Raw genomic sequence first — 26364 nt, 5'->3', positions numbered from 1 at the left:
GACCTTCAAAGCCTCTGTTAGAAATCTCAAAGGCCTTTTCTTTGCTCATCCAGCCAAAGAGTGTATGCTATACAGTATATCAATCAACTGGGCTCCTGCATATTTTATTTACATTTGTGATAAGGATCCAATCAAGTTCATCAATATAGAAAAGGAATTGGGGCAATTCCTTCTCATGCTAGATAATGTAGTTAGTGCTGAACTATCTGTTTGTTTGGATATGGATATGCCACTGGACTGCAGATATCTCAGTAAAATATTTCAATACACTGGAGTAAGCAATGACTTAAATAAAATAATAAATCTCCTTTGTCTCCTTAGAAGGCATGAACTTCATTGAATTTGCAAAAGCATGTTGCGTTAAGGTGGCACGGTGGTGTAGTGGTTAGCGCTGTCGCCTCACAGCAAGAAGGTCCGGGTTCGAGCCCCATGGCCGGCGAGGGCCTTTCTGTGCGGAGTTTGCATGTTCTCTCCGTGTCCGCGTGGGTTTCCTCCGGATGCTCCGGTTTCCCCCACAGTCCAAAGACATGCAGGTTAGGTTAACTGGTGACTCTAAATTGACCATAGGTGTGAGTGTGAATGATTGTCTATGTGTCAGCCCTGTGATGACCTGGCAACTTGTCCAGGGTGTACCCCGCCTTTCGCCCATAGTCAGCTGGGATAGGCTCCAGCTTGCCTGAGACCCTGCAGAACAAGATAAAGCGGCTAGAGATAATGAGATGAGATGAGAACTTGTGAAAGTTAACTGGCTATATTTAAGGTTGCCTGTTTTCTTTCCCAGTGCCAGGTTAGACTAACATTGCTTCCAGTAACAAACATAATTGGATAGGCAGCAAATTCTAGCTAATGGTAAATATTCTAAAGGTACAGAGATTTAATGATGTTTACAGGCAAAATGGTACAGTTGACATTACCTTAACATTAATATTAGTATGACATTAAATTAACTTTCACATGAGTACATCTTTTAATGGAGTAATATTTTCACATGCTATCTATAATATAATTTTGTCCACCCCGTGTAAGAGTCTTGTATTGTGGCAATGCCAGTGCTTTCTGCCACAGAGTACAAGTGCTATAGACAGAATCTTGATAAGACATCACTGCCCTTTTAGCACAGTTTTATAATCAATGCACTAATCAATAGCAATGGTTCCAAGCACTTTGGCTTAGGACCAGAGCACTAGTCTGACCAAGCTTCCTCAATTTCCTTATCTCTCTTCCTTGTTCTTCTCTTCCTTGTTGCTCTAAGGTATAACTAAGCTCTGTTAATTTTGCTACCCTTTTATATAGGGATAAGGTGGCCCGATGGCTAAATGCGACAGCCATTTATAAACAACATTTCATTACACTGCAAAAAAACCCTGAAAACTAAATTTGAGGGGAAAATTACTTAATACTAGTGAAATTATCTTGCTCCATGGGCAGATAATTTTACTTGACAAGACATCTTTGAATAAGTTTGTTACAATCTAGAACTAGTTTTAATAATATCAGAGTTGATGTATTCTTCTACACTGCAAAAATGATATCTGAAGTTAGAATATCTTGAATATAGTTGAAACGATCTAGCATTTCCTATTAGAAGAATACAAGACACCAACTCTGATCTTATTAAAACTAGTTCTAGATTGTAACCAACTTATTTCAAGATGTCTTGTCAAGTAAAATTATATGTGCATGCAGCAAGATAATTTCACGAGTATTAAGGAATTTTATCCTCAAATTCAGTTAGCAGTGTGCGCCTTAGAGATGCTCTTAATTCCTGCAAATGTTTACCCTGAGTAACCTGTGGTCTTGCTGTTCATAATAGGCTCTCTGATACTTTTGCTGACAGGACACAAACAGTGTTAAACCAGAACCATCAGGATATATTCAAGCAAGCAAGACCTATTAGTGAACTCTCAACAGGCCCAAGAATATACTCACCTGTAAGGTTCTCATCCTCCAGACCCTTAGTATGGAGGAGAAATGATAGTACCAAGATAGACAGTCAATGTATCCAGCTTTAGCTGCAGGCAGTTGATGAGTTTATGGAAATTACACTTGTATACACAGTATGTAAATCAATCTGCAAAGCCACCCTGTGGCTCCTGAATATAAATTAGAAGTGGAACAGCACAGAAAAAAGCCACCTACACCACCTACATGTGTACAGAGCAACAATAAGAAAACTGAATTTTGATTTGCCTCCAGGTGAACCTGGGAATCTGTGTAGGATCAGGTAAGGAAAGTTGCACAGGCCCTAGTTTAATCATCTCACTAATATTGTATATACTATAATGAATACAAGAACAACAATGTACTTAAGGTGAACTATTCCAGGGTTTGTCTTAGTTGTAATATAACATTATCCCCAGTTTCAGTTTGGGATTTTTCCTATTCAGAAACTACTGATTCAACTCACCAGTATATTGTCAGGATTTGCAAGTGTAGTGAAGCTGAACAAATAGGGTGTTGGAATCCAGTCCTCCAGGAAATAAGTTCCTATAATACACAGGTTTCTTATAACTTTACAGAAAAAAATCAAAAGAAATATGTCAGTCACATTGAAGATCCAGTAATAGTTATCGGGAATGTGAAGAAGATGGGAATAACAATAACAATTAAACACTGTATATTATCTAAGAGGGAGGAATATAGGTGTGATCTTTCTTTCGAACCACTGTAATGATATGATTCCTTCACATTCTGAAACATCTCAAAAAAAAAAAACGCTCCACGATTTATCAAACAACAGGTGCTCAACCAAAGAATCCAACAAGGCAAAAACATTCCTATTGATCAAGCTCTCCCAGTGGTTTTAAGTCAGCTCTCATATATTGATTCTCTTTGGGTACACAACATGACATTTGCTTGTACAGAACCATCTTGCTATTTAATCTTTGAAACAAACTTGACTTTACTCATAATACTCATTTGGGTAATTTATGCTTTGAATTGTAAATGAAAAAACATAAAACATGGAAGTTATTATCTTCTTTGGAATTAAAGGGCAGTCAGAGTGAGGTACGTAATCAAGCTCTGTCTTACTATGCAAGACATTTTAATATATTCTTACATATTAAATAAGTGTTCTCTGTGGAACTTGTGGATCAATTCTCATTTAACAGACACGGTAGTTTCCAGAAAAGTGCACAATCCACAAAATGCTTATGCAGGAATGCTTACTGTTCAGGAGTTCTTCAGGTTTGATGTTATGGACACGTTGCTCATCATTTCCACTGAAGACATTCTGAAGTAATTGTTCATTCCTAGGCTTAACACATTGCCATCTTGTGGGGGAATCACAAGTAGCATCAAAGATGCAAATTTCTTGCACAAAAAAAATATACAACCAGTTCCAGAATTATTGGCACCCTTAATGAAGGTAGGTAAACCAATGTTCTTGTGGTTACTCAGCTTAAGCAGACATCAAAAATATAAGAGAAATCTCACCCCAATTGGTCTTATCTAACTGATCGTTATCAGTATGTTGATATGAATGGTGATATTTCTAGACGTACCGAGGTAAAGTTTGGTGTTCCACAAGGTTCTGTCTTGGGTCCACTGCTTTTTTCTCTATATATGTTACCTCTGGGCGATATTATTCATAAACATTGTATTAGTTTCCACTGTTATGCTGATGACACACAGTTGTATGTCTCTGCAAAACCTGATGAGAGACACCAGCTTAATAGAATTGAGGAATGTGTTAAGGACATTAGACACTGGATGCTTATTAATTTCCTTCTGCTTAACTCTGACAAGACTGAAGTACTTGTGTTAGGACCACATACAGCTAGAAGTAAGTTTTCTGATTACACAGTGACTCTGGATGGCCTTTCTGTTTCTTCACGTGCAGCAGTAAAAGACCTCGGAGTGATTATTGACCCCAGTCTTTCATTCGAAACTCACATTGATAACATCACCCGGATAGCTTTCTTTCATCTCAGAAATATTGCAAAGATAAGAAATTTAATGTCATTGCATGATGCAGAAAAACTAGTCCATGCTTTCGTTACCTCCAGGTTGGATTATTGTAATGCCTTACTGTCTGGATGTTCCAATAAGTGCATAAACAAGCTCCAGTTAGTTCAAAATGCAGCAGCAAGAGTCCTTACTAGAACTAGAAAATATGACCACATCACGCCTGTCTTATCCACACTGCATTGGCTCCCAATCAAATTTCGTATTGATTATAAAATACTACTATTGACCTTTAAAGCACTAAATGGTCTCACACCACAGTACCTGAGTGAACTTCTGCTCCTCTATGACCCGCCACGCCTACTTAGATCAAAAGATGCAGGCTATCTGCTGGTACCTCGTATAGTGAAGGCTACATCAGGGGGCAGAGCCTTTTCTTACAAAGCCCCACAGTTATGGAACAGCCTTCCAAGTAATGTTCAGGAATCAGACACAGTCTCAGCATTTAAGTCTAGGCTGAAAACATATCTGTTTAGTCAAGCCTTTTGTTAATGGTGTTTATGAGGTAAAGGAGTAGATCTGGAGGGTCCTCAGACATAGAGTGTTTTGGTAAACTGGGATGTATGGATGCTGTCAGTCCCCACTCGCTTGCTCACTCGAGTTTGTTGACGGTGTAATGGCTGGCTGCTTTATGTCCCGGGGCTCCCTCATGCCTGTGTTACCTTCTGGCTCTCTCCTTTTAGTTATGCTGTCATAGTTAGTTGCCGGAGTCCCTGCTTGTACTCGGTGCAATATGTATACTGCTCCTACTTATTCAGGTGACATTGGGCATACCTAACAACCTGTGTTTTCTTTCCCTCCCCCCCACCCCAAATCTGTCCCTCTGAGTTACATGGAGTCAACAGGAAATCTTTTGGTGGAGAGGGTGGAGACCTCGACTGGCTATCGTAGCCTGCAGGGAATCGGCCATCAGACATTCTGTCGCATGTCCCAGACCCTGTGAAATGTAACTGAATTGTCTTGGCCAGCCCTAAGGGTCCCATCTGCATCTCATCATTGCTGAGGAGTGTGCTCCCATCACCCAATCAAGCATCCAGCCAGAGCAGGTCATGATATATTTTTTACCATATTAACATGCCATTGTTGTGTGTTATGCCTGATGTAAAGACTCTCATCTCTGTGAGCCTACCACACAGATTTAATACTTGTCATTTTTAGGGCATACCTAACAACCTGTGTTTTCTTCCCCCCCCCCATCTGTCCCTCTGAGTTACATGTTGATCCTGGGATTGAGATGCTGGCCTCTTCTGCCCCTCAGACCTGCTTGATCCATCCTGGTGCCCTGTGTCTCCTCTGAGTTTTATCGCACTGCTCCTGTGAAGGACGGCCCCATGAGGACAGTTGAGGGTTATACCTGTTAAAACTGTTAATATTATAGTCAGGCTGTCTGTTGTTGCCCAAATGAGGATGGGTTCCCTTTTGAGTCTGGTTTCTCTCGAGGTTTCTTCCTCATGTCGTCTGAGGGAGTTTTTCCTTGCCACCGTCGCCACAGGCTTGCTCATTGGGGATAGATTAGGGATAAAATTAGCTCATGTTTTAAGTCGTTCAAATTCTGTAAAGCTGCTTTGCAACAATGTTTATTGTTAAAAGCGCTATACAAATAAACTTGATTTGATTTGATATATTCATTCTCAGAAAGTAAACAAATCAAAATTATTTTTAACAAAACCACACTCCTGCATTTACTATTTTGCTAAACTCCAACATAAGACAATGGCATCTTCTCCTATAATACATTATGAGACTTTGAATGCAGAGCAAAGAATATGATACCACACATTAGTAACAATATTTGAAGATCTACAAGGGTCCTAAGTTCTCCCTTGTGGACTCTCCTCTTCAGTTCTCTCCACAGATTTTCAATACTGTTTAAGTCTTGGAAGAGCATAAGTTTGAACTTGTGGCTGTCAAACCATGACCTAGTTGTAGCTTTTTGGCAGATGCAGCCAGATTTTTATTTCAAATATTTTGGTACTGCATGCAGTCCATGATATGTCTCATAACAAGGTTCTCATGGCTGTTGGAGGGCCTTTGCAGCTCAGAGATCCTCCAGTATACTTAATAGTTGGGATTAGGTTATTTTCTGGGCAGCCATCCTTCTTTTATCATAATCCCACCTTGAGTTAAAAAAAAAGAGCTCAATTTTTGTCGAATGTGACCATAAACCTTCTAAAAGTTCCAGCAGCATCTAATCAACTCAGGGTCAAATTTGTGTTTAGATGAAGAAAAGTGGTTTCATCTGCTATGCCTTTCCAAGAGCATCAGCCTCTCACAGTGTATGAAGGGCAAAATACACTTGTGCCCTGCTCCAGTTTCATTACAGCACCACTTGTTTGAAACTTTTTAATCATTCTTAATTACTCATTTTACAGTGGACATTTTCAGCCATGTAGCTATTTTATAGCCATTGGCTGATTCATAAAGGTGAATAAACTTGTCTTGAATCTTCCACATATTAATGAATGATGAAGAGAATTTGGCCTTTTTGTCACCTCATATGGGGTATTTATACCCCAGTGAAACAGAAAGTCATGGATGGTGGCTTAAGAGTCTCGAAACTCTTAAGCAGCTGAAAAAAAAGTAGAAATATAAGCTGAAAATTAAAAAAAGAAAATGAAAAATAGGACCATGCTTGACTTGAATTTTGCTCAAAGAATGTATAAAAATATACAGATTAAATTTATATCACTTACATGATATCGATATCATATTTTCAGTGTCATCTTACAACTAAGCTGAGTAATCACAAAGATGTTTTTCCATAACCTTTTTTATATACCCAACTTTATTTATTCTGAAGTTGACTGTTTTTACTGTATTTAATGAATAAATATATGAAGTGACCAACATTTTTTTTTTTTAATAGACAATAGAACTAGATACCTGTGCAGGTCTGAGCTCAGCCTTTGTCTGATTGGGAGATAGAAGCTACGGTACATAAATACAAAAAAAAGCCCACTCAGAAATATGTCGATGCCAGGATTCAAACCGATGTTGCAAAATCTGTTCTTTTCCTAGACCGCTTGGCCACAGAGGATTACATTGCAAACTGAGGTTATGTAACATGGCACTTACATAGTCACTATGCAGTGGTGCCACACCACGACTATGGAATCACTACCTGAGGTTGGCATGCCAGTTACTGTGGTGCTTGAAAGTTTGTGAACCCTTTAGAATTTTCTATATTTCTTCATAAATATGACCTAAAACAACGTCAGATTTTCACATAAGTCCTAAAAGTAGATAAAGAGAACCCAGTGAAACAAACAAGACAAAAATATTATACTTGGTCATTTATGTATTGAGGAAAATGATCCAATATTACATATCTGTGAGTGGCAAAAGTATGTGAACCTTTGCTTTCAATATCTGGTATGACCCCCTTGTACAGCAATAACTGCAACTAAACGTTTCTGGGAACTGTTGATCAGTCCTGCACACCAGCTTGGAGGAATTTTAGCCCATTCCTGCATAAAGAACAGCTTCAACTCTGGGAAGTTGGTGGGTTTCCTCACATAATCTGCTCACTTCAGGTCCTTCCACAACATTTCGATTGGATTAAGATCAGGACTTTGACTTGGCCATTCCAAAACATTAAATTTATTCTTCTTTAACCATTCTTTGGGAGAACGATTTGTGTGCTTTGGGTCATTGTCTTGCTGCATGACCCACTTCTCTTGAGATTCAGTTCATGGACAGATGTCCTGACAGTTTCCTTTAGAATTTGCTGGTATAATTCAGAATTCATTGTTCCATCAATGATGACAAGCCATCCTGGCCCAGATGCAGCAAAACAGGTCCAAACCATGATACTACCACCACCATGTTTCACAGATGGGATACGGTTCTTATGCTGACATGCAGTGTTTTCCTTTCTCCAAACATAACACTTCTCATTTAAACCAAAAAAGTTCTATTTTGGTTTCATCCGTCCACAAAACATTTTTCCAATAGCCTTCTGGCTTGTCCACGTGATCTTTAGCAAACTGCAGATGAGCAGCAATGTTCTTTTTGGAGAGCAGTGACTTTCTCCTTGCAACCCTGCCATGCACACCATTGTTGTTCAGTGTTCTGTTGGTGGACTCATGAACATTAACATTAGCCAATGTGAGAGAGGCCTTCAGTTGCTTAGAAGTTACCCTGGGGTCCTTTGTGACCTCGTCGACTATTACACGCCTTGCTCTTGGAGTGATTTTTATTGGTCGACCACTCCTGGGGAGGGTAACAATGGTCTTGAATTTCCTTTGTACACAGTCTGTCTAACTGTGGATTGGTGGAGTCCAAATTCTTTAGAGATGGTTTTGTAACCTTTTCCAGCCTGAAGAGCATCAACAACACTTTTTCTGAGGTCCTCAGAAATCTCCTTTGTTTGTGCCATGATACACTTCCACAAACATGTATTGTGAAGATCAGACTTTGATAGATCCCTGTTCTTTGAATAAAACAGGGTGCCCACTCACACCTGATTGTCATCCAATCGATTGAAAACATCTGACCCCAAGTTCACCTTCAAATTAGCTGCTAATCCTAGAGGTTCACATACTTTTGCCACTCACAGATATGTAATATTGGATCATTTTCCTTAATAAATAAATGACCAAGTATAATATTTTTGTCTCATTTGTTTAACTGGGTTCTCTTTATCTACTTTTAGGACTTGTGTGAAAATCTGATGTTGTTTTTAGGTCATATTTATGCAGAAATATAGAAAATTCTAAAGGGTTCACAAACTTTCAAGCACCACTGTACATTCTGAAACATGCTTGAACTTGGTTAAACATACACATATGGACAAGTTCCTCAAAAGAGTTCAGCCAAAGGCTGAACCAAAAAAGTAACTTTTGTCTCAGAAATAATGAAACCACAACAACACAAAACATCATATTTTCTGTCAAAATATACAGATTATTTTTATTATATGTGATGACATAAGAAATGATTCAACCAACTGAAGTAACAGCAGCACAAAATTCTGTGAAACATTTTATACAGAATTTGTAATAACCAATCACAATTCTTATGTGGCTTATGTTCTACCGTGAAGCAACTGAGCTAGAATGTGACTGGCCAGAAGAAGTGGTGGTGGTGCTCAGCTGGGAGAAACCACTGTGACTGGACTCTATACTTGTCATAGAATCCCTAAGACATCATGATGTGAAAGAAAAAAATATATAATAATTACAGACACACACACACACACACACACTCAAATGGCACATAAGTGCAAAAGTTCCTGTAGAGAAATGTTTGTTTAGTATTTGCACAGGACAGTGTATTATAACAATATATTAAGTTTGAAATTAACCTTAAATAAAACACAAATGTTTCATGCAATGATTGAGCCATTGTTTTGTTTAAAGTTTAATCCAAAGTACAACCCCGATTCCAAAAAAGTTGGGACAAAGTACAAATTGTAAATAAAAACGGAATGCAATTATGTGGAAGTTTCAAAATTCCATATTTTATTCAGAATAGAACATAGATGACATATCAAATGTTTAAACTGAGAAAATATATCATTTAAAGAGAAAAATTAGGTGATTTTACATTTCATGACAACAACACATCTCAAAAAAGTTGGGACAAGGCCATGCTTACCACTGTGAGACATCCCCTTTTCTCTTTACAACAGTCTGTAAACATCTGGGGGACTGAGGAGACAAGTTGCTCAAGTTTAGGGATAGGAATGTTAACCCATTCTTGTCTAATGTAGGATTCTAGTTGCTCAACTGTCTTAGGTCTTTTTTGTCATATCTTCTGTTTTATGATGCACCAAATGTTTTCTATGGGTGAAAGATCTGGACTGCAGGCTGGCCAGTTCAGTACCCGGACCCTTCTTCTACGCAGCCATGATGCTGTAATTGATGCAGTATGTGGTTTGGCATTGTCATGTTGGAAAATGCAAGGTCTTCCCTGAAAGAGATGTCGTCTGGATGGGAGCATATGTTGCTCTAGAACCTGGATATACCTTTCAGCACTGATGGTGTCTTTCCAGATGTGTAAGCTGCCCATGCCACACACACTAATGCAACCCCATACCATCAGAGATGCAGGCTTCTGAACTGAGTGCTGATAACAACTTGGGTCATCCTTCTCCTCTTTAGTCTGAATGACACGGCGTCCCTGATTTCCATAAAGAACTTCAAATTTTGATTCGTCTGACCACAGAACAGTTTTCCACTTTGCCACAGTCCATTTTAAATGAGCCTTGGCCCAGAGAAGACGTCTGCGCTTCTGGATCATGTTTAGATACGGCTGCTTCTTTGAACTATAGAGTTTTAGCTGGCAACAGCGGATGGCACGGTGAATTGTGTTCACAGATAATGTTCTCTGGAAATATTCCTGAGCCCATTTTGTGATTTCCAATACAGACGCATGCCTGTATGTGATGCAGTGCCGTCTAAGGGCCCGAAGATCACGGGCACCCGGTATGGTTTTCCGGCCTTGACCCTTACGCACAGAGATTCTTCCAGATTCTATGAATCTTTTGATGATATTATGCACTGTAGATGATGATATGTTCAAACTCTTTGCAATTTTACACTGTCGAACTCCTTTCTGATATTGCTCCACTATTTGTTGGCGCAGAATTAGGGGGATTGGTAATCCTCTTCCCATCTTCACTTCTGAGAGCCACTGCCACTACAAGATGCTCTTTTTATACCCAGTCATGTTAATGACCTATTGCCAATTGACCTAATGAGTTGCAATTTGGTCCTCCAGCTGTTCCTTTTTTGTACCTTTAACTTTTCCAGCCTCTTATTGCCCCTGTCCCAACTTTTTTGAAATGTGTTGCTGTCATGAAATTTCAAATGAGCCAATATTTGGCATGAAATTTCAAAATGTCTCACTTTCGACATTTGATATGTTGTCTATGTTCTATTGTGGATACAATATCAGTTTTTGAGATTTGTAAATTATTGCATTCCGTTTTTATTTACAATTTGTACTTTGTCCCAACTTTTTTGGAATCGGGGTTGTACTTTAAGCCAAGGATTATGAAACATTTTGTAGTTAGTTATCCCTTTAACTGTAAAATAAATTTCTCACATCACTTCAGTTCTGACATCTTTTGAAAATCATGCATCTTATGAACATAAGACAACTATTCAAATATGAAGCTTGTTATTTACATTTATAATATTCTATAATATCCTTACTATTTATTGGAACCATAGAGTTTTTATTCATAAACTTTCCACAAGGCCTACTGGAGTTAGTTAGGTTTGGATTAGTCAAACTGATGAATGCTTATAAGAACTATTAATAATAAATACAAATAAATATGATAGATTTGATAATGATGTGTTGTGATTTCCAGTGCTATTTAAAAAGTAAGCCATGGCTATGCTTCAAGTGCCCTTAGTGGTGCCCAGACCCCACTTTTAGAACCACTGCTTTAAGCTACTTTTTGAAAATGAACTGCATGTGTTACTGTACTCTGTGGTAATGTGTGGAGCAAACCTGAAGTCATCAGAGTGCAGCACTTCGGTGTAGTACATCACTCTACATTTATGTGTAGAGACTTGAAGTGAAGATAAGCTAGATACTGAGCTATGGAAGTGCCACTGAGTATGTAGAAGCCAGGCCAGTGTGTTACATGAGAACCCTACAGGGACAATAATTCAGGAATGGAGATTAAAAAAAAAAAGTAATTTAATATTTTGCACTGATATGCAAAATATGTTGGAAATTGTAAAAACATATAAAGTAGCATCTGTGGTTTGATTTGCTTTGACACTTTCGCCTAAGCAATTTTTTTCAACCTTCATAATACACTTTAATTGTGGTCCGCTCTGCTTTTCCTACAACTACAGTACCAGTCAAAAGTTTGGAAACACCTTCAAATTCGATGTTTTTTCTTTATTTTAATTAACTAAAAGACACTTTGTGTCTTAAGGTAATGACTGACTGTTATTTCTCTTTACTTAGTTGAGTGGTTCTTGACATAATATGGATTACTACAGTTGTCGAACAGAAGCTATTTACTGTATTTTTATTATTTACTCTTTACTGGCTGATGGTGTCAAATGCATCAAGAAGGCAAAATTTCATTTTTGACAAGGCACACCTGTTAATTGAGAAGCATTCCAGGTGACTACCTCATGAAGCTGGTTCAGATAATGCCAATAGTGTGCAAAGCTGTGTAGTAATCCCCGATGAGGGTGGAGCACAGAAGCACGGCAGGCGAGAGTTCGTGTTCACACACATGCACTTTACTGAGCTTTTCAGCTTTCTTTCATTCATTCATTCATTCATTCACGCACGCACACACACGTGTTGTGGTCGGGGAGTGAATTCCTCTTCTCTCCTCTCCCCCTCCCTTTATACTCCATCCCTGCAACAAACACACACACACACACACACACACACACACACACACACACAAATTGACATCAGGTGTAATGACCTAGCCACTTGCCTTCCCTGACCCCGCCCTCCATTCACAGATTGCTGCTTGGCCACGCCCCCGCTGCCACATACCCCCACCGCCCGACTCAGGCCGGGGAGCCGTCCGGCCTGAAGCTGACTTCCCCCCAACAGGACAGGAAGTCTGCCACCACCATCTGTGCCCCCGGCCTGTGGATCACCTCAAACTTAAATGGCTGGAGAGCGAGATACCAACGGGTGATCCGCCCATTGGCATCCTTCATGCGGTGGAGCCACTGGAGGGGTGCGTGGTCCAAACAGAGAGTGAAAGGGCATCCCAGCAGGTAGTATCGGAGGGCGAGGACTGCCCACTTGATGGCGAGACACTCCTTTTCAATTGTGCTGTACTTGCTTTCGCGCACCGACAGCTTTCGGTTGATGTACAGCACCGGGCGCTCCTCACCCTCCACCTCCTGGGACAGAACGGCCCCCAGCCCCCTGTCCGATGCATCAGTCTGCAAAATAAAGGGGAGAGAGAAGTCAGGGGAGTGTAAAAGTGGCCCCCCACACAGTGCAGCTTTTACCTCAGAGAAGGCCTGTTGGCATTGCTCCGTCCACTGGACCGGATCTGGAGCCCCCTTTTTATTGAGGTCGGTTAGTGGGCTGGTGATGTCTGAATAGTTAGGTAGAAACCTACGATAATAGCCAGCCAGCCCCAAGAACCGCCTCACCTCCTTTTTGGTCTTGGGCCTCGGGCAGGCCACAATCGCTGCAGTCTTGTTAATTTGGGGACGCACCTGCCCATGACCCAAGTGGAACCCCAGATACCATACTTCCACCCGCCCAATTACACACTTTTTTGGGTTAGCTGTGAGGCCTGCTCGCCTCAGCGACTTTAGAACAGCTCTCAGGTGTTCCAAGTGCCGCGGCCAATCATGACTGTAGATTATTATGTCATCTAGATAGGCGGCCGCGTAGGCAGCATGAGGGCGGAGGACCCTGTCCATAAGCCGCTGGAACGTAGCGGGCACCCCAAATAACCCAAAGGGGAGTGTGACAAATTGGTGTAAACCAAACGGTGTGGAAAAGGCCATTTTCTCTCGGGATAGAGGAGTCAAGGGGATCTGCCAATATCCCTTGGTTAGATCCAGTGTCGAATAAAAGCGAGCAGTGCCTAACTGATCAATCAACTCATCAATGCGAGGCATTGGGTATGTGTCAAATTTAGACACTGTGTTGACCTTTCTATAGTCCACACAGAACCGGACTGACCCATCAGTCTTGGGAACCAGGACCACTGGGCTGCTCCAGTCACTGTGGGACTCCTCGATTATGCCCATTTCGAGCATGGCCTTGAGTTAATCCCGAACCACCTTTTTCTTGTGTTTGGGCAAGCAGTAAGGGCGGCTATGCACTACCACCCCCGGGGGCGTTTCGATGTGGTGTTCTATGAGGTGGGTACGACCCGGAAGGGACGAGAACACGTCGGAAAATCCCTTCTGCAACTTGGCTACCTCCGTGAGTTGGGTCGGCGAGAGGTGGTCTCCACAAGGGACCGGAGTGGCCTGAGATTTTATCTTTTTTACCTCCGGCCCCAGCTCCGCCTTCTCTGGGACTACCGACGCCAACGCCACGGGGACCCCCTCATTCCAGCGTTTTAAAAGGTTGAGGTGGTAGACTTGCAGTGCCCCGCCCCTATCCATTCGCTTTACTTCATAGTCGACATCCCCGACTCGCCGTGTGACCTCGAAGGGCCCTTGCCACTTGGCGACTAATTTAGAACTTGATGTGGGCAATAATACAAGTACTTTTTCTCCCGGCATGAATTCTCTAAGGTGCGTGCTCCTGTCATACAGCTGGCTTTGATGTTCTTGTGCCTGCTGTAAATTCTCCTGGGTTAATTGCGTGAGGGTGTGGAGTTTTGTGCGCAGGTCAAGAACGTACTGGATTTCATTTTTACTCGGTGAAGGTCCCTCCTCCCAATTTTCCCGCAGCACATCCAGAATGCCAAGCAGCTTACGCCCATATAATAATTCAAAGGGAGAAAACCCTGTGGAGGCTTGTGGGACCTCTCGTACTGCGAACAACAGGGGTTCGAGCCACTTATCCCAATTACGTGCATCTTCACTAACGAATTTCCGGATTATGTTTTTGAGTGTCTGGTTGAATCCCTCTACTAATCCATCCGTTTGTGGGTGACAGACACTGGTGCGGATAGACTTAATCCCCAGTAACCCATACAGCTTGCGCAGTGTGCGTGACATAAACGAGGTGCCTTGGTCTGTCAGGATTTCTTTCAGAATCCCGATCCGGGAGATAATGGGGAAGAGCGCTTCCGCAATACTGGTGCTGAGATATTGCGGAGAGGCACTGCCTCCGGATATCGCGTTGCATAGTCCACTAGAACTAAAATAAAGCGATACCCCCGTGTTGACTGATCTAATGGCCCGACGAGATCCATCCCAATTCACTCAAATGGGGACTTGATTAGAGGAAGAGGGCGCAACAGCACTTTTGGAGTGGCCGTGGGATTTACTAATTGGCATTCGCAGCATGCCGCACACCACCGACAGACATCCCCACGAATCCCTGGCCAATAGAACCGGGCCATTATTTGGGCTAGTGTTTTGTCTTGCCCCAAGTGTCCGTCCATGGGATTAAAGTGAGCTGCATGGAATACAAGTTCCCTATGGCTCTTTGGGATTAACAACTGGGTTACTCGTTCCTTAGTTTGAGTGTCCTGCATCACTCGGTACAATCTATCTTTAATAATGGCAAAATAGGGGAAGGTTGGTGCCGCGCTTGGCTGAAGAGTTTGACCATCGATTACTCTCACTTGGTCAAACACATGCCGCAGAGTCTCGTCTCATGACTGCTCTAACGGGAAATCCCCAAGGGACTCCCCAAGAGAGGGAGGAGGAGCGGGGTGCTCCTCACTCTAGCGCGGTGTTGACGCAGATGGCTCTGTGACAGCTTCTCCAGCCAATGCCACACCAGGATCTTCCCGTGACCTACTAGGGCAGGACCCACTACATGCTAAATACTCCATTAATTCTTTAAATCCCAGCCAATCAGTACCCAAGATCAACGAGTGGGTAAGGCGAGGATTAACCACCGCCTTCATTTTATGCGTTTGGCCCCGGAATAGAATCTGGACCGACACTAGAGGGTAATGGTGAACATCCCCGTGCACACACAACACCTTCACTGCTTGTGCTCCCCCAATGCCTCACCTTGCACCAGGCATTGGTGGATTGAGGTCTGATTGCAACCGGAATCCACCAAAGCGTGATATGTATCCCCTTGAATACTCACCGGTACGCGATATGTTCCGGCCCGATCGGGGGCGGTTTCTGGCGCATCTGGGATCCGGATGAAAGCCCCCACCCATGCCTCCCTTGTGGGGCTCTGACTCTGGAGATGCTCCGATTCCCCGCCGTGCCAGCACACCGGCCCAGGCTTTCCCTCTGCACTAGTGTTATGGGTGTCACTCACCTGAGGGGGAGACAACACAGACACAGAAGAGGGAGATGGGAGGACAACACGGGTGTGATGGGCCGGCTGGGGAGGAGCCAGCTGCCGCCTATGTGGCAGGGGAACAGGGTGGGGAGGGGGACAAGAGACAGGGGGAAAAGAGAGAGAAGAGAATCGAGGGGAGACGTCTTGTCTGCCTGCCATCAGAGCCACCTCCAGATGGTCCTTCGCCAGCTCAATGGCTCGTTACAGCGACGCTGGGCAGTGACACTGGACCCATTCCGCCGTTCCTTCCGGAAGTTGAGAGATGAACTGCTCCAGTGCCACCAGATCGATGAGCTCCTCGGCGTCGCGGTCTTCCACTCTCAGCCACCGCCGGCAGGTGTCCTGGAGTTGCTGGCCAAATGCAAACGGCTGGCCGACCTCCTCCATTGTCAGCATCCGGAAGCGCTGATGGTGTTGCTCCGGGGAGCGGCTGAGCCGCTGCAGGATGGCTTTCTTCAGGTCCGCATAGACCAGCCGGCTGTCAGCAGGTAGCTGCTGTGCTGCGAGCTGCGCCTCGCCAGTCAGGAGCGGGAGGAGGCGCGCTGCGCGCTGCTCCAGCGGCCACCCCCATGCCTCGGCTGCTTGCTCAAAAAGACTGAGGAATGCTTCCGGATCGTCCTGCGGTCCCATCTTCGTGAGGGTGGCGGCAGCGGTGGCCGGCGGCCCTGCTGACGTGAGCCGGTGCCAGAACGCCTGGCGATCTTCCTGCTGTACCAGCATCAAGGCTTTGAAGCACTGCTGCTGCTCCTTCCTGAAGGTGATCAGCTGGTTCTGCTGGGCGGTAGTGAGGGCAAGGATGAGCTCTTTGAACGGGGAGGACTCCATGGGGTGGTTCCCTTCTGTGCATCCCGGGTTTCAGCACCACTATAGTAATCCCCGATGTGGGTGGAGCACAGAAGCACGGCAGGCGAGAGTTCGTGTTCACACACACGCACTTTATTGAGCTTTTCACCTTTCTTTCTTTCTTTCTTTCTTTCTTTCTTTCATTCATTCATTCATTCATTCATTCACGCACGCACGCACGCACGCACACACGTGTTGTGGTCCGGGAGCGAATTCCTCTTCTCTCCTCTCCCCCTCCCTTTATACTCCATCCCTGCAACAAACACACACACACACACACACACACACAAATTGACATCAGGTGTAATGACCTAGCCACTTACCTTCCCTGACCCCGCCCTCCATTCACAGATTGCTGCTTGGCCATGCCCCTGCTGCCACAAGCTGTTATAAAGGTAAATAGTGACGACTTTGAAGAATCTAAAATATGAAACATATCATTTTTAACACTTTTTTGTTTACCACATAATTCCATATGTTCCATATGTTATTTCATAGTTTTGATGAGTTCAGTATTGTTCTACAATGTAGGAAAAAAAAAATAAAAACATCAAATTTGAAGGTGTTTCCAAACTTTTGACTGGTACTGTACATGGGGCCGCCCTCCACAGGAGCGATGCGATGAGACTCCAACCAGACATAGGGCACCAGGATGGATCAGGCAGGTCCGAGGAGCAGAAGAGGTCAGCATCTTGATCCCAGGACCAACATGTAACTCAGAGGGACAGATTTTTTGGGTGGGGAGAAAAGAGAGAAAACACAGGTTGTTAGGTATGCCCAATGTCACCTGAATAAGTAGGAACAGTATACGGTACATATTGCATTGAGTACAAGCAGGGACTCCAGCAACTAACTATGACAGCATAACTAAAAGGGGAGAGCCAGAAGGTAACACAGGCATGAGGGAGCCCCGGGACATAAAGCAGCCAGCCACTACACCGTCAACAAACTTGAGTGAGCAAGCAAGTGGGGACTGACAGCATCCATACATCCCAGTTTACCAAAACACTCCATGTCTGAGGACCCTCCAGATCTACACCTTTACCTCATAAATACCGTTAACAAAAGGCTTGACTAAACAGATATGTTTTCAGCCTAGACTTAAATGCTGAGACTGTGTCTGATTCCCGAACACTAATTGGAAGGCTGTTCCATAACTGTGGGGCTTTGTAAGAAAAGGGTCTGCCCCCTGATGTAGCCTTCACTATATGAGGTACCGGTACCAGCAGATAGCCTGCATCTTTTGATCTAAGTAGACGTGGCGGGTCATAGTGGAGCAGAAGTTCACTCAGGTACTGTGGTGCGAGACCATTCAGTGATTTAAAGTTCAATAGTAGTACTTTATAATCAATATGAAATTTGATTGGGAGCCAATGCAGCGTGGATAAGAAAGGGGTGATGTGGTCATATTTTCTAGTTCTAGTAAGGACTCTTGCTGCTGCATTTTGAACTAACTGGAGCTTGTTTATGCACTTATTGGAACATCCAGACAGTAAGGCATTACAATAATCCAACCTGGAGGTAACAAAAGCATGAAGTAGTTTTTCCGTGTCATGTAGTAACATTAAATTTCTGGATCTATCCGGGTAATGTTATCAATCTGAGTTTCAAATGAAAGACTGGGGTCAATAATCACTCTGAGGTCTTTTACTGCTGCACATGAAGAAACAGAAAGGCCATCCAGAGTTACTGTGTAATCAGAAAACTTACTTCTAGCATGTGGTCCTAGTACAAGTACTTCAGTCTTGTCAGAGTTGAGCAGAAGGAAATTAATAAGCATTCAGTGTCTAATGTCCTTTACACATTCCTCAATTCTATTAAGCTGGTGTCTCTCATCAGGTTTTGCAGAAACATACAACTGTGTGTCATCAGCATAACAGTGGAAACTAATACAATGTTTATGAATAATATCACCCAGAGGTAACATTAAGAAAAAAGCAGTGGACCTAAGACAGAACCTTGTGGAACACCAAACTTTACTTCAGTATGTCTAGAAATATCACCATTTATATCAACATACTGATAGCGATAAGTTAAATAAGACCTGAGCCAGGAGAGGGCCGTTCCCTTAACTCCCACAACATTTTCTAGTCTATCCAGAAGAATGGAATGATCAATGGTATCAAATGCTGCACTAAGGTCACAGTCATGTCTTAACAGTATTTATTGGTCATATTGGTCGCAAGCTGCATGAATATTGTGACAATGAATTATGTGATGAATAAATACGGTTAAGGGGTGGCACGGTGGTGTAGTGGTTAGCGCTGTCACCTCACAGCAAGAAGGTCCTGGGTTCGAGCCCCGGGGCCGGCGAGGGCCTTTCTGTGTGGAGTTTGCATGTTCTCCCCGTGTCCGCGTGGGTTTCCTCCACAGTCCAAAGACATGCAGGTTAGGTTAACTGGTGACTCTAAATTGACCATAGGTGTGAATGTGAGTGTGAATGGTTGTCTGTGTCTATGTGTCAGCCCTGTGATGACCTGGCGGCTTGTCCAGGGTGTACCCCGCCTTTCGCCCGTAGTCAGCTGGGATAGGCTCCAGCTTGCCTGCGACCCTGTAGAAGGATAAAGCGGCTAGAGATAATGAGATGAGATGAGAAATACGGTTAAGATGTGAGAATGAAGTGAAAATGGCAAATAACATGGGAAAAAAAATCCTGTTTCAAAACTGTCCTAAATAGAAAGGAAGTATTGTACAGACTTTGTGTTGGTATGATAGATAGATAGATAGATAGATAGATAGATAGATAGATAGATAGATAGATAGATAGATAGATAGATAGATAGATAGAAAAGAAAGAACTACAACCCCAATTCCAAAAAAGTTGGGACAAAGTACAAATTGCAAATAAAAACGGAATGCAATAATTTACAAATCTCAAAAACTGATATTGTATTCACAATAGAACATAGACAACATATCAAATGTCGAAAGTGAGACATTTTGAAATTTCATGCCAAATATTGGCTCATTTGAAATTTCATGACAGCAACACATCTCAAAAAAGTTGGGACAGGGGCAATAAGAGGCTGGAAAAGTTAAAGGTACAAAAAAGGAACAGCTGGAGGACCAAACTGCAACTCATTAGGTCAATTGGCAATAGGTCATTAACATGACTGGGTATAAAAAGAGCATCTTGGAGTGGCAGCGGCTCTCAGAAGTAAAGATGGGAAGAGGATCACCAATCCCCCTAATTCTGCGCCAACAAATAGTGGAGCAATATCAGAAAGGAGTTCGACAGTGTAAAATTGCAAAGAGTTTGAACATATCATCATCTACAGTGCATAATATCATCAAAAGATTCAGAGAATCTGGAAGAATCTCTGTGTGTAAGGGTCAAGGCCGGAAAACCATACTGGGTGCCCGTGATCTTCGGGCCCTTAGACGGCACTGCATCACATACAGACATGCTTCTGTATTGGAAATCACAAAATGGGCTCAGGAATATTTCCAGAGAACATTATCTGTGAACACAATTCACAGTGCCATCCGCCGTTGCCAGCTAAAACTCTATAGTTCAAAGTAGAAGCCGTATCTAAACATGATCCAGAAGCGCAGACGTCTTCTCTGGGCCAAGGCTCATTTAAAATGGACTGTGGCAAAGTGGAAAACTGTTCTGTGGTCAGACGACTCAAAATTTGAAGTTCTTTATGGAAATCAGGGACGCCGTGTCATTCGGACTAAAGAGGAGAAGGACGACCCAAGTTGTTATCAGTGCTCAGTTCAGAAGCCTGCATCTCTGATGGTATGGGGTTGCATTAGTGCGTGTGGCATGGGCAGCTTACACATCTGGAAAGACACCATCAATGCTGAAAGGTATATCCAGGTTCTAGAGCAACATATGCTCCCATCCAGATGACGTCTCTTTCAGGGAAGACCTTGCATTTTCCAACATGACAATGCCAAACCACATACTGCATCAATTACAGCATCATGGCTGCGTAGAAGAAGGGTCCGGGTACTGAACTGGCCAGCCTGCAGTCCAGATCTTTCACCCATAGAAAACATTTGGCGCATCATAAAACGGAAGATATGACAAAAAAGACCTAAGACAGTTGAGCAACTGGAATCCTACATTAGACAAGAATGGGTTAACATTCCTATCCCTAAACTTGAGCAACCTGTCTCCTCAGTCCCCAGACGTTTACAGACTGTTGTAAAGAGAAAAGGGGATGTCTCACAGTGGGAAACATGGCCTTGTCGCAACTTTTTTGAGATGTGTTGTTGTCATGAAATTTAAAATCACCTAATTTTTCTCTTTAAATGATACATTTTCTCAGTTTAAACATTTGATATGTCATCTATGCTCTATTCTGAATAAAATATGGAATTTTGAAACTTCCACATCATTGCATTCCATTTTTATTTACAATTTGTACTTTGTCCCAACTTTTTTGGAATCGGGGTTGTATATCAAAGAAAGATACACTGTATAATAGAAAAACTGAATAATCTCCATTGAAATAATTATATTAGTAAAAGAGATGTTCAAAAAAATGATCAGAGACTGGACTGGAAAAGTAAAAAATAGTAACAGTGAAGGGGAGATATGTAAGGAATGGGGTAAAGTTGAGAAAATTAAAAGGAGGTAATGAAAGGGGGAAAAAGTCAGGAGATACTTTTCTTGGGGCAAGTTTGATCAGATACGATGGTTTAACACATAAGCCAAATACACGTGATGTGAGTGGTAAGATGGCAGCCAGATGGCCTCACTCATCTCATTATCTCATCTCATTATCTCTAGCCGCTTTATCCTTCTACAGGGTTGCAGGCAAGCTGGAGCCTATCCCAGCTGACTACGGGCGAAAGGCGGGGTACACCCTGGACAAGTCGCCAGGTCATCACAGGGCTGACACATAGACACAGACAACCATTCACATTCACACCTACGGTCAATTTAGAGTCACCAGTTAACCTAACCTGCATGTCTTTGGACTGTGGGGGAAACCGGAGCACCCGGAGGAAACTCACGCGGACACGGGGAGAACATGCAAACTCCACACAGAAAGGCCCTCGCCGGCCACGGGGCTCGAACCTGGACCTTCTTGCTGTGAGGCGACAGCACTAACCACTACACCACCGTGCCGCCTGCCTCACTCATCTCTACAGTGGGAAATAGGCTATGAGTTCTTCAGATTTTAGATACATGACTTGCAACCACGTGATCAAAATGTGCTATGTCATGAGCATCCGCCATGATGATGGATATACAAAGCAACTAGAATGGTAGCCACTGAAAGCATGTCTGTAAACAGTACTGAATTTTCTCAGTATTACCACGATTTGAACAGTCGAGTGAAGATTCTATACAAAGAGAAGATAGATGTGTGGTTTTGACCCATATTATTTAAAAAAGTCAGACTTTTCTGAAGATAAGATGCTTCTACCAACCATCCAGTACCCAGATATTGCGTTCTATCTGGTTTGGCTGCCGAAGAATCAAGTCCGACCTTGGACGAAACATAGCCCATTTTCTGAGTGGGTGCCCAGCCCGCATTTGTATCCTTGACTTGCAAGTGACGTCAAAGCAAAATAGAAACCTGGATGTTGGCCATGTTGGTGGATATACAAATGTAGGGTCAAGCAACACTCCATACAAAACATAGTCACACATGCGCAACTCTGTTTTTCCACTGCTTTAAGCATTCATTTAGCTATACCATATCCTTGTGCTGTATATGGTTGTGGTCACAACAGTACTCGTGACCATGGCACGTTCTGATTTTTTAGAATTCCGTCTGTGATTCAGAAAGAGGGCAAGGAAACTCTGAGGCTTAGTATGGAGAGGAGACGAGCACGGCTGAACAACATCGGCAGGGCTGGTCTAACAGAGGCTAAAACCAAAACAGCTTGTGTTTGCAGTAATCATTTTATCTCAAGTGAGATTCAAAAGCTTTTTCAATAATATCATGGAGGAATGTTATTTCATGTTGCTAGAATTTTGCTATAAAATGAGTGTTCTCTTGTCATGGTTCACTCAGTTGTTGTTATAATTTTAACATGTGTATTACCATTTTGCTTCTAGGAGCGCCAGCAAAATTATATGATAGAAACAATCCAGACTGGGCACCCATTCAGAGACTGGGCACCCATTCAGAAAATGGGCTATGTTTCGTCCAAGGTCGGACTTGATTCTTTGGCAGCCAAACCAGATAGAATGCAATATCTGGGTACTCGATGGTCGGTAGAAGCATCTTATCTTCAGAAAAGTCTGACTTTTTGAAATAATATGAGTCAAAACCACAGATAAATCTTCGCTCGACTGTTCAAATCATGGTAATACTGAGAAAATTTAGCACTGTTTATAGACATACTTTCAGCAGCTGCCATCCTAGTTGCTTTGTATATCCACCATCATGGTGGATGCTCATGACGTAGCACATTTTGATCACGTGGTTGCAAGTCAGCTATATCCCCCAACATGGCCAACATCCAGGTTCCTATTTTGCTTTGATGTCACTTGCAAGTCAAGGATAGTGCTCAGTACATTAACGTTACAGTGGTGCTTGAAAGTTTGTGAACCCTTTAGAATTTTCTATATTTCTGCATAAATATGACCTAAGACATCATCAGATTTTCACACAAGTGCTAGAAGTTGATAAAGAGAACCCAGTTAAACAAATGAGACAAAAATATTATACTTGGTCATTTATTTATTGAGGAAAATGATCCAAAATTACATATCTGTGAGTGGCAAAAGTATGTGAACCTTTGCTTTCAGTATCTGGTGTGACCCCCTTGTGCAGCAATAACTGCAACTAAACGTTTCCGGTAACTGTTGATCAGTCCTGCACACCGGCTTGGAGGAATTTTAGCCCATTCCTCCGTACAGAACAGCTTCAACTCTAGGATGTTGGTGGGTTTCCTCACATGAACTGCTCACTTCAGGTCCTTCCGCAACATTTTGATTGGATTAAGGTCAGGACTTTGACTTGGCCATTCCAAAACACTAACTTTGTTCTTCTTTAACCATTCTTTGGTAGAACGACTTGTTTGCTTAGGGTCGTTGTCTTGCTGCATGACCCACCTTCTTTTGAGATTCAGTTCATAGACAGATGTCCTGACATTTTCCTTTAGAATTTGCTGGTATAATTCAGAATTCATTGTTCCATCAATGATGGCAAGCCGTCCTGGCCCAGATGCAGCAAAACAGGCCCAAACTATGATACTACCACCACCATGTTTCACAGATGGGATCAGGTTCTTATGTTGGAATGCAGTGTTTTCCTTTCTCCAAACATAACGCTTCTCATTTAAACCAAAAAGTTCTATTTTGGTCTCATCCATCCACAAAACATTTTTCCAATAGCCTTCTGGCTTGTCCACGTGATCTTTAGCAAACTGCAGATGAGCAGCAGTGGGTTTTTTTGGAGAGTAGTGGCTTTCTCCTTGCAACCCTGCCTTGCACACCATTGTCGTTCAGTGTTCTCCTGATGGTGGACTCATGAACATTAACATTAGCCAATGTGAGAGAGGCCTTCAGTTGCTTAGAAGTTACCCTGGGGTCCTTTGTGACCTCGCCGACTATTACACGCCTTGCTCTTGGAGTGATCTTTGTTGGTCGACCACTCCTGGGGAGGGCAACAATGGTCTTGAATTTCCTCCATTTGTACACAATCTGTCTGACTGTGGATTGGTGGAGTCCAAATTCTTTAGAGATGGTTTTGAAACCTTTTCCAGCCTGATGAGCATCAATAACACTTTTTTTGAGGTCCTCGGAAATCTCCTTTGTTCGTGCCATAATACACTTCCACAAACATGTGTTGTGAAGATCAGACTTTGATAGATCCCTGTTCTTTAAATAAAACAGGGTGCCCACTCACACCTGATTGTCATCCCATTGATTGAAAACATCTGACTCTAATTTCACCTTCAAATTAACTGCTAATCCTAGAGGTTCACATACTTTTGCCACTCACAGATATGTAATATTGGATCATTTTCCTCAATAAATAAATGACCAAGTATAATATTTTTGTCTCGTTTGTTTAACTGGGTTCTCTTTATCTACTTTTAGGACTTGTGTGAAAATCTGATGACGTTTTAGGTCATATTTATTCAGAAATATAGAAAATTCTAAAGGGTTCACAAACTTTCAAGCACCACTGTACATCTTCTTCTTCTTCTTTGGGGTTTTACAGCAGTTGGCATCCATTATGCTGCATTACTGTCCCCTTCTGGTTTTATCCATCCATCCATTACACTCTTGTGATTCTACCTATCTGTCTGGCATATCACTGCAGTGACATGGCCACTCTGACAGCTTCAGCCATCTAGGGAAGAATTACAGTAGTGGTTTCCCGTTGTCTCCTACTGGATTATTATAGAGGTTTTCTCCTCTCAAGCTCTCTCTCACTCACTCACACACACAATTTAGAGTAGCCATATGTCTTTGGACTGTGGGAGAAACCAGAGGAAACCTATGCAGACACGGGGAGAACATACAAACTCCACACAAAAAGGCCTTTGTTGGCCACTGGGCTCAAACCCAGAACCTTCTTGCTGTGAGGCGACAGTGCTAACCAACTGGGCCACCATGCCAGCCTCTTGATTACAGAAACCTGAATAAACACTTCCTCTCCTCCACCGTGTCCCCACACTGCAGCAAATCTTTAGTCCTGGACACTTCTTGTCCTCATCTTTGGAGCTCTGTAGTCATTTCCCTCCTCTCCTCTTTGTACTTTGTGTCTGACATCAGGACATGATCCACTGACTCCACTGCTTCACAGTACCTGCAATGACCAGTTGGATGTTTTCCTCTTTATGAAAAGCATGCTGTGCCTGATTCTTAGTCTACTCATGACTCCTTGCTCCCTTCATCTGGTTCCTCCATTTCCTGCCCCTCCTACTTTATTCTGAATTCTGTGTACATGTCTTTCTTTTGTCCCACTGTCCCAGTACTGCTGCCATTGATTAATCATTTCCTTCTGAACATTACTTCCTATTCCTCTCTGACATTGAAAGCTGAGTACTATTTTCCATACGTCCATGCACTTTCTGACCGCTTGTCTATTTTTTCATTCCCAGGAATTCCTGAATGTGCTGGAAACCACATTACATTTTCCTCAGATCTCGCAAGCCTTGAGTTAGTCAATAGCAGTTCATATATTAAGTTTTGATGGCTTCTGGCTGTTCCTGTTTTAATACTTGACAGTGCTGACATTGAATCACTAGATGAGTATATTATTTGCCATTACCTCTCCCACCCATTCTGCTAGCACAACTGCAAATAGCTTATCAGCATACACACTCAGATTATCTGGAGACTAGAGATCACCAGGAGTTTGCATGTTCTCCCCGTGTCTGTGTGGGTTTCCTCTGGGTGCTCTGGTTTCCCCCACAGTCCAAAGACATGCAGGCTAGGTTAATTGGTGGCTCTAAATTGACCGTAGGTGTGAATGTGAGTGTGAATGGTTGTTTGTCTCAGCCCTATGATAACCTGGTGACTTGTCCAGGGTGTACCCCGCCCCTCGCCCATAGTCAGCTGGGATAGGCTCCAGCTTGCCTGCAACCCTGTAGAACAGGATAAGTGGCTACAGATAATGGATGGATGGATGGATGGATGGATGGATGGAGATCACCACTCTCCCCTGTTGTTTCTGTTAGAGGATCCTTTGATCAATCAGTAAAGACCTGGATACATCAACTGTAGTTCCTATCCACATG

The 26364-nt window shown here is 42.8% G+C and overlaps 1 pseudogene; it reads right to left on the bottom strand.

Moving 5' to 3' along the window:
• Nucleotides 1–9002: 9002 nt before the first annotated feature.
• LOC132869036 (SEC14-like protein 1) overlaps nt 9003–26364 on the bottom strand; it is a 126718-nt pseudogene continuing 109356 nt past the window's right edge.

Source organism: Neoarius graeffei, chromosome 20 (assembly GCF_027579695.1).
Source record: "Neoarius graeffei isolate fNeoGra1 chromosome 20, fNeoGra1.pri, whole genome shotgun sequence".
NCBI lineage: Eukaryota > Metazoa > Chordata > Actinopteri > Siluriformes > Ariidae > Neoarius > Neoarius graeffei.
The sequence above is the reverse complement of the archived record's forward strand: the minus strand, read 5'-3'. Positions and strand labels throughout refer to the sequence as shown.